Source organism: Miniopterus natalensis, chromosome 5 (genome assembly GCF_054644295.1).
Source record: "Miniopterus natalensis isolate mMinNat1 chromosome 5, mMinNat1.hap1, whole genome shotgun sequence".
NCBI classification, from domain to species: Eukaryota; Metazoa; Chordata; class Mammalia; order Chiroptera; family Miniopteridae; genus Miniopterus; species Miniopterus natalensis.
The window spans coordinates 76,923,768-76,932,202 of record NC_142085.1 but is presented as its reverse complement, the minus strand read 5'-3'; positions in this window follow the sequence as shown (position 1 = coordinate 76,932,202).

The following is an 8,435-nucleotide window of genomic DNA, read 5'->3' as shown; positions in this document are numbered from 1 at the left end:
TCTGATCTACAGTGTCATTTAGGATCATTGTTTCCTTGTTGATTTTTTGTCTGGAAGACCTATCCAGTGAAGTCAGTGGGGTGTTAAAGTCCCCTAGTATGACTGTATTGCTGTCGATCTCTCCCTTAAAGTCCTCTGGAAGTGTTTTTTTAAATTTAGGTGCTTCTGTATTGGGTGCATATATGTTTATCAGGGGTAAATCCTCTTGTTGGATTGATCCCTTTAGAATTATGTAATGACCTTTCTTGTCTCTCATTAAGGTCTTCATTTTGAAGTCTATTTTGTCCGATATGAGTTTTACTACCCCAGCTTTTTAAATTTCCATTTCCATGAAAATTTTTTTCCATCCCTGCACTCTCATCCTGTGTGAGTTTTTTGTTCTGAGGTGTGTCTCTTGTAGACAACATATATTTGGGTTATGTTTTTTTATCCATTCAGCCACACTATATCTTTTTATTGGGGCGTTTAATCCACTTACATTTAAGGTTATTATTGAAAGATACTTATCTACTGCCATTTTGTTTCTTTATGCCTGTTTCTCATTCTCTTTATTTCTACTTCTAATTATAGTAGTCCCTTTAACATTTCCTATAATGCTGGTTTTGTAGTAATAAAGTCTTTTAGCTTTTTTTTTTTTCTTTGGGAAGCTCTTTATTTCACCATCTATCTTGATTGATAATCTTGCTGGATAGAGTCGTCTTGGTTTCAGATCCTTATTTTGCATTACCTTGAATACTTCATGCCATTTCCTTCTGGCCTGTAGAGTTTCTGATGAGAAGTCAGATGACAGCCTTATAGTGACTCCTTTGTAGGTAACAGATTGCTTTTCTCTAGCTTCTTTTAAGATTCTCTCTTTGTCTTGGATTCATGACATTTTAATTATGATATGTCTGGGTGTGGGCCTCTGGAGTCTTCTTGCTTGGGACTCTCTGTGCATCCTGAACTTGTGTGATTTTTTTCCTTGAACAGGTTAGGGAAGTTTTCTGCCATTATTTCATCAAACAGGTTCTTTAACCCCTGCTTACTTTTGACCTCCTCTGGCACTCCTATAATATGAATATTGTTACATTTTATGCAGTCCCACAGCTCCCTTAGACTGTCCTCCTGTTTTTTAATTGTATTTTTTGTTTTGTTTTTGGGCCTTTGATTGAGTGATATTTTCTATCCTGTCTTCTAATTCACTGATCTGATCCTCAGCCTCCTCTAATCTGCTGTTTATCCCTTCCAATGTATTCTTTATTTCTGCTATGTCATTCGTCATTTTTGACTGGTCATTTTTCATAGTTTCCATATCTTTTTTCATGCTGTTGAGCATCCTTACAATCAGTATTCTGAACTCTGTATCTGAGAGATTGCTTATGTCTGTTTCATTTGGCTCTTTTTCTGGAGACTCCTCTTGTTCTTTCATTTGGGCCTTGTTTTTTGGTTTCCCCATTTTGGCTACTTTTTTGGGTTTGTTTTTAAGTGTTAGATAGATCTGCTAGGACTGTCAGTCTTTTTGGAGGGTCTCTGGTACAGACCAATGTCAGATGCAGTTTGTGACTGGTCCTGAGTACCCTGTTTGGGGCTATCAACAACCCAGGGCTTGGGATCTCCTCTGTTGGGGCTGGGTGCATTTGAAGAAGACCAAAATGCACACTAAAGTCTGCTTTCCTAAGGCCTGTGTCCCAAAGCAGATCAGGCAAAGACTCAAAGCACCCTGAGGTCTGCCTCTGTCTGCAGACTGATTAACCTGATTCTCTTAATGAGCCTCAGGCTGTAGAAGCTCCACAGGGTGGGGCAGCTGGTTGTTATCAGTCTCTTAACAAGCCTCAGGCTATAGAAACTCCTCTGGGCAAGGTGAGAGCCTCCCCAGAAGGGTGGCGCAATCCTTCCCCCCTCAGGCAAAAGCTGCAAATTCTCCTCCTGAGAAGGATGTCCCCTACAGTCTGGGGGAATGACTCTCCCCAGACTCTCCCCACACAGCTCCAGTCCACTCTACTCCCCCTCCGCTGAAGCCCAAGGTGAGTGGCTGCACACGAAGCTTTGTGGGTTGGCTCGTTAAGAGGGTGCCTGCATTTCCAGCTGTCTCTCCCTGGCAGACAGAAAGCCTGCTGCTTTTCACAGCTAGTTGTTATGTGGGCACCAGTTTCAGTTCTGGTGCTCTGGGCTGGGAAGCCCAGCCTGGGGTTTAGGCCCCAGAGTCCTCAGTGGGACTCCCTACAGCTGAGATATCCCTGTGGACCTTCAGCTGCTGCCTGTGGGAGCTCAGCCAGCCCTCGTGTCCACGTCCACACTTCCTACCAATCTCTGTGTTGTCTCCACTTTCCCTCCTTGGTTATGAGGGTGCTCTGCAGCTAGTCCTCAGTTGTTTTTCAGGATGGTTTTTCTATGTTTTAGTTGTAAATCCAGATTGATCTCAGGAGAGTGTCAGTGTAGCTTCCACTCAGTCCAGTGCCATCTTGGATCTCCTCTTACACTTAAAGTCTTTTAAAGTTTTCCTTGGTGTATCTCTGTTTCATCATAAAGTATATAATGATTCTATACATTGAAGATCTTAGTTTTATAAAATTTACCACAATGATAAAATCATGTGCACATTCGGATTTGAGTTTTTGCTACAATTGCTTCCTCATAAAATATATTGTGAAAAATTTTTTCATATAGGGTGTTATTTTGCTGAGCTTATACCAGATAAAGATATAAAGCTGAATTCATGTTCTATCAGTGTTTATACATACAAATCTTCACTCTAATATACAGAGAGCATACATTGAGAATATATTTTATTTATTACATCTTTATTTCATTAAAGATTTCCTTGTATATTTTATAATTTAATGAAAAACTAGTATCATAAGCTAAAATATTAGAAAGTCTACACTTTAATCATACGATATACGTTTTTTTCCAATCTTCAGCTTTGTTTTCTATATATCTTTTAATAGCGTTTATAGACATGGGAATTTATTGCTATTTGTGCCAAACTGATAACTGTCAGCTATTTTTACCAGGAAAGAGAAGCAAGTGTTTCCCCAATATTATAGGTCTTTTGTTTTTCCTTATTATGAAAAAAATAATCTGCAAAACTGCTTAAAACATATTGTTACATTTAGTGACAATTTATAAAATTGAATTACTATTAGATTAAAAAATAATTGTGGTAAAATACACAAAACAAAATTACCATCTTAACAATTTTAAGCGTACAGTTCAGTAGTGTTAAGTACATTTATAATATTGTCTAACCAATCTCCAGACCTTTTTTCATCTTGGGAATGGAAAATCTATAATCATTAAAAAATAACTTTCCATTTTCTATTCACCCATACCTCTTGTCAACCACTGTTAATCTTATATCTCAATGAATCTGACTTCTCCAGGTACCTAATATAAGTAGTGTCATACAATATTTGTCTTTTTGTGATAGGCTGTTATATTATGTGTCATAATTTTCTTCCGTCTTGAAGGCCAAATAATATTCCATTTATGCATATACAATTTTTTTGTGTACCCATTCATCTATGGATGGACACTTGGGTTGTTTCCAATTTGGGGCTATTATGAACAATGACACTGTGAACATAGTCGTATTAAAATCTCTTTAAGATCTTTCTTTTAATTTTTTGGATATATACCTAGAATTAGACTATGGTAATTCTACTTTTAATTATTTGAGGAACCACTGTACTGTTTTCCATAGTTATTGCAGCCTTTTCCCACTAATGAAGCATGAGAGTTCCCTATCTCAGTATCTTTTCCAATACTTGTTATTTTCTGTTTTTTCTGTTTGTTTTCTTGTTTTTAAATACTCTTTTGACTATTAGATTTTAAATATCAGTTTAAAAAATTAGTAGCGATTTGTCTTTATGTTCCTTAAGCTTAATTTTAAAATACTTTGCAGGTAGTGATGGTTACATATCTTAAAAGGCAAAATACCTATAGGACAAAGCTCTTTGTATTAGATTTACAGTCATATTATCACGTGGTATTGACAGTTGGAAAATTTGGCTTTGTTCTACAAACAGAATCTTACTACAAAATCACCATTTTAACCAAATTATATAGCTGACAAGAAGAGTTGTTACATGTGCCATTATTTGTTCTCTTAGAATATCACTATTGACATTATCTTCACTTTTGCCTTTTTTGAAGAACATTTTTAAATGATTTGTTGAGTTTTCTAAGCTAAAAGCAGACAATATAATACATAAATCTACTTAATTGCTTACGCTCTTGTTTACTTGATTTTGAGAACTGCACCCTGCGTTGTAACCTTCCAAAAGATGAGGGCATTGTTTTAAAGTCCATGATATTAGGATATTTAGGATTAGAAATATCAGTATGTTCAAAAGACGAAAATCTCTTAAATTTGGGGCACATTAATTTTGGTTTTTCGTCAACTTTGAATTCTCAGTATTTGGTTACTTTGCAATTTTATTTCCTTTTCCTTTTTGGAATATTTCTCAGCACCACCATAAATCTGGTGAGTAAAATAGGGCTGCCTTCCAAGGGATACAAACCTGCGCTGTGGAAACCTATGGAGGGCAAATTCTACTACAAAACAAATAAAATCGCCCTTTTTGGGGCAGACTTTCCTTTTTTTATTTACCTTTTGGGTATTTGACATGAAAGCGACACAGTTTCATGAGAGGGGTGAAGCTGGGGAAAGAGGCCCATGCAGTCTCTTTTGAGCCCTAGTCCTGTAGATTTAACCAGATTAGATAGTCTTTCCGATTCATATCTAATCTAGTCCGCTGGTTCTTACTGTGGTTCCAGAACAACACCATACCTGGCAGCTGCAAATTCTCAGGCCCCTCCCCAACCTGGTGGGGGGTGCCCCAATGTGTTTTCACAAGCTCTCTAGGTGAATTTGTTGCACACTAAAGTTTGAGAACCACTGGAGAGTCTAAGTCATCAAGACTAAGCACTTACATAGGGGTTTGAGTTACACAATTAATGTGATAAATAGAGTGATTTTTTTTCCCTGGATCGTTGCTGTAGAAAGAGTAATTTGTGTGGCAACCTTTGGCAGTAGTAATTAGTTAAATCAGGGTTGTTCTTGGAGGCTCAAAATCAAAACAATTTATTGGTCTCCTTTTCAGGTGCAGTTTATCCTTATTATTTGCAAATTCCATATTTGTGAATTTGCCTACTTCCAAAAATGTATTTATAACCTCCGAATCAATTGTGTGGTCAGTAACAGTGATGAGCAGAGTGGCAACAATCTGAGTTGCCCAAAGTGCTTGTTCCCAGCTGAGGTCGAACACGGTGACGCTCTGCCTTTCTGTTTAAGCTCATATTGTAAATAAGTGTCCTTCCCCAGTCTGTTTGGTGACATGGCTTTTGCTTTTTGTTGGTGTTTAAATGGCCCCTAAGTGTAGTGTTAAAGTGCTATATGGTTTTTTTCCTAAGCACAGGAAAGCAAGAAAGGATGTGCTTATGGAGATAATATGTGATCGATAAGTTTCATTTAGACATGAATTTTAGTGCTGTTGACTATGAGTTCAGTGCTAATACTGTGTATTAAACACAGTGTTTTTAAACAGAAACACCCATAAAACAAGGTGATATACTTATCAGTTGATGGAAATGTTGTGACCAGATGCTTGCAACAACCTAACTGCATTTCGCTTAAGCAATGGATCAGTGTTCACTAATTCGCTGTTTATGACCTTATAAACATTTCTGCTATAAATAATGAGAATCAACTACGTATAATTTCATTTTCACAGTTCTCTACCAACTTGCAAAAATAACAACTCCATCTAATGCTGTCTTAATAGTATTTTGTTTTCCATGGACCTAATCTTACACTTCCCAACTCATTTTAAGATCGATGTGTCTGACTTTCAAACCCTTACAAGATAATCCTTAATGGCTTGTACAAGTCCTGTTTTCTTTTGCCTCAGTGATTGTATAATTTAGGACGAATTTCATGTTTAGGAAATATTTGACTCCAAGAGCATTCAAATTCATCCCTATTATTTGATAAAGAGGAACATATTCTATTTCTGATCTTTGAGGCACATGGAACAGATGCAATCTACTCAATTAAAATATGCTTTAGGTATTCTGGAAATTTTAAAGCTAAAAATGTTAAGGAAACAGATTGGTGGAAAAGTGGGTTCTATAAAATTACCTAAGGGTAAGATATGTTTGCACCTCCCTGGGTTTTAGATGTCAGCCACTGACCATATCCTGGCTATTTTTACACCTGTGGACCCATGTGTGCTTATATTCATTAGGGAATATAAAATAGTATAAAGCAGGATATCTCACAAAATTCTATATATGCTACATGCTTTTGAAATGTTTTACCCTTATTAAGCATTAATATATAAGTTAATTTTACAGTTTAACCCTTGGGGGGCTCTTGAGTTTAATTTTTCTTTCATTTGGATGTTTCCTTCACGAGCTTGAGATGGATATTGAGCTGGGCAGCACAACTAAAATAGCCAAAATGTTTCTTCACTTGAAATTATAAAATGTGAACTAACAGAAGTGAACTGCCAAAATAATAGATAAACACAGTTTCCACCATTTATTTATATAGCTGTAATATAGGACAAACTCATTTGTTAATCATTCTGCTTTATAATCATAATCAAGTTTCATAGAAGATGCTCAGGGGGAAATCAACTAAGGCCCATTTCTTTCCTTCTCACAAATACCCTAAGGACAGCATAGCATTTGGATGGCCAATACCTAAAACATTACATTTTCATTTCAGTTTATTTAGTCATAAATTTTCTTGTGAATCATAGGGTAAGGCATTTTAATAGTAAAGAGGAGAAATTTTTATGTGTTAGGCTCTTTGTAAATGGTCCATAGATTAAATATTCTATCAGAATTTCAGATGATTTACATTTTAATTTCAGAATTTCCTGTGGCTTTTATAATTTTATGAGTCAAATTGTAGATGCCTAATTTATTCATGATAGTTCATTAGAATATTTACTATACTTGTAACAAGAAAGATTAGTGAGTGTGACTAGACACCACAAGCAATGTTAAAATTGTAGAACTTTGGTAAGTGGCAACTTATTATTGTGACATAAACATTAAAGTCTCTTATTTCTTCTTCCAGAAAAGAAATAAAATTCTATAATGAAGTCATTAAGAACAATGCTGAGAAGGGCATACTTTATAATTTTATTCTTATATGTGTTTAATCAATTATGTTTTACTTTTGCAAACAAGAACTCAGAAAAATAAGATTGGTAGCCTGAAGTTTAGAGATCTGAGATTATCACCATGTATTGATTTTGATTCATCAGCGCCCTTTAACTTCAGACAGTGCGCGTTTGGTCAGTATGGTTATAGTATCTCCTTTGCTACTGCATGATCAGAAATAGGCATATAAACAAAGTCTGGCCAAACACATGTTAGAGGAAGGGGGAAATTTTCTTGAAAATTAACTTCTCATATATATTTGAGGGTCATAGTAAAAGATAACCCTTTAACTTTCTCAGGATCATTGCTGCAGTTTATGGAATATCGTGAATGGCTGCATCCAAATTACCACCATGTTGATAAAAAGCCAATGTCAAGGCTGGAGCAGGGAGAGAGGAAAGCATGTCCTTAATGAAATATTGAGCCACAAGGTCACTAATGCTGGAGACTGTCCAAACACTAAACATTGTAAATACAAACATTTTTTATTGTCTAGACATTGACAGAGGGTTTCTGAGAGTTTCAATCAAAAACATCCTAGTACTTTTTAAAATCAAAATATTGTTTTCCAATGACTAAGATATGTTACTTATTTCAATATTATCATGCTTTATAAAGATTTAGTGCCCTGAAAGCCATGGTATATTCTATTTTCTGTAAGTTTCTTATTATTAATTTTTTAATTTATTGATTTTTTTATTTGAGAGAGAGAGAGAGAATGATTTGTTGTTCCATTTATTTATTTATTTATTTATTTATTTATTTATTTATTTATTTATGTATTCATTGGTTGATTCTTGTATGTGCCCTGCCCTGGGATCAAACCTGCAACCTTGGTGTATTACATATAGGGAAGATGCTCTAACCAACTGAGCTTGCCATCCATGGCTGTATAAATTTCATCCAAAGCAAACAAAAACAATAAACTTCAACCCCAAAGTGTGGTAGTGTTTTCCAGGATAAATCTTTTACTTCTACTACCAGGTAGTGATTAGATATGGATTGATTTGTCTGCTTAAAACTCCTAACACACTCATCCATCCAATTCTCTTGTGCAGTAATACTTTTCTTTCCCCCAAATATATGGTTCAGATGAAAGCTACATTTTAAAAATATATTTCACTCTTCACAGTTTATTGTTCCTGCACTTTATACGTACTGTACTAAATATGTGACTAGCTAGTCTATGAGTTTTAAACTTGAGACCAGGCAGAGCATGCCTGAGCCTATTTTTGCTGGTAAATATTTTTGTTGTGAGATATGGGAGCTGCTGAGTGAAA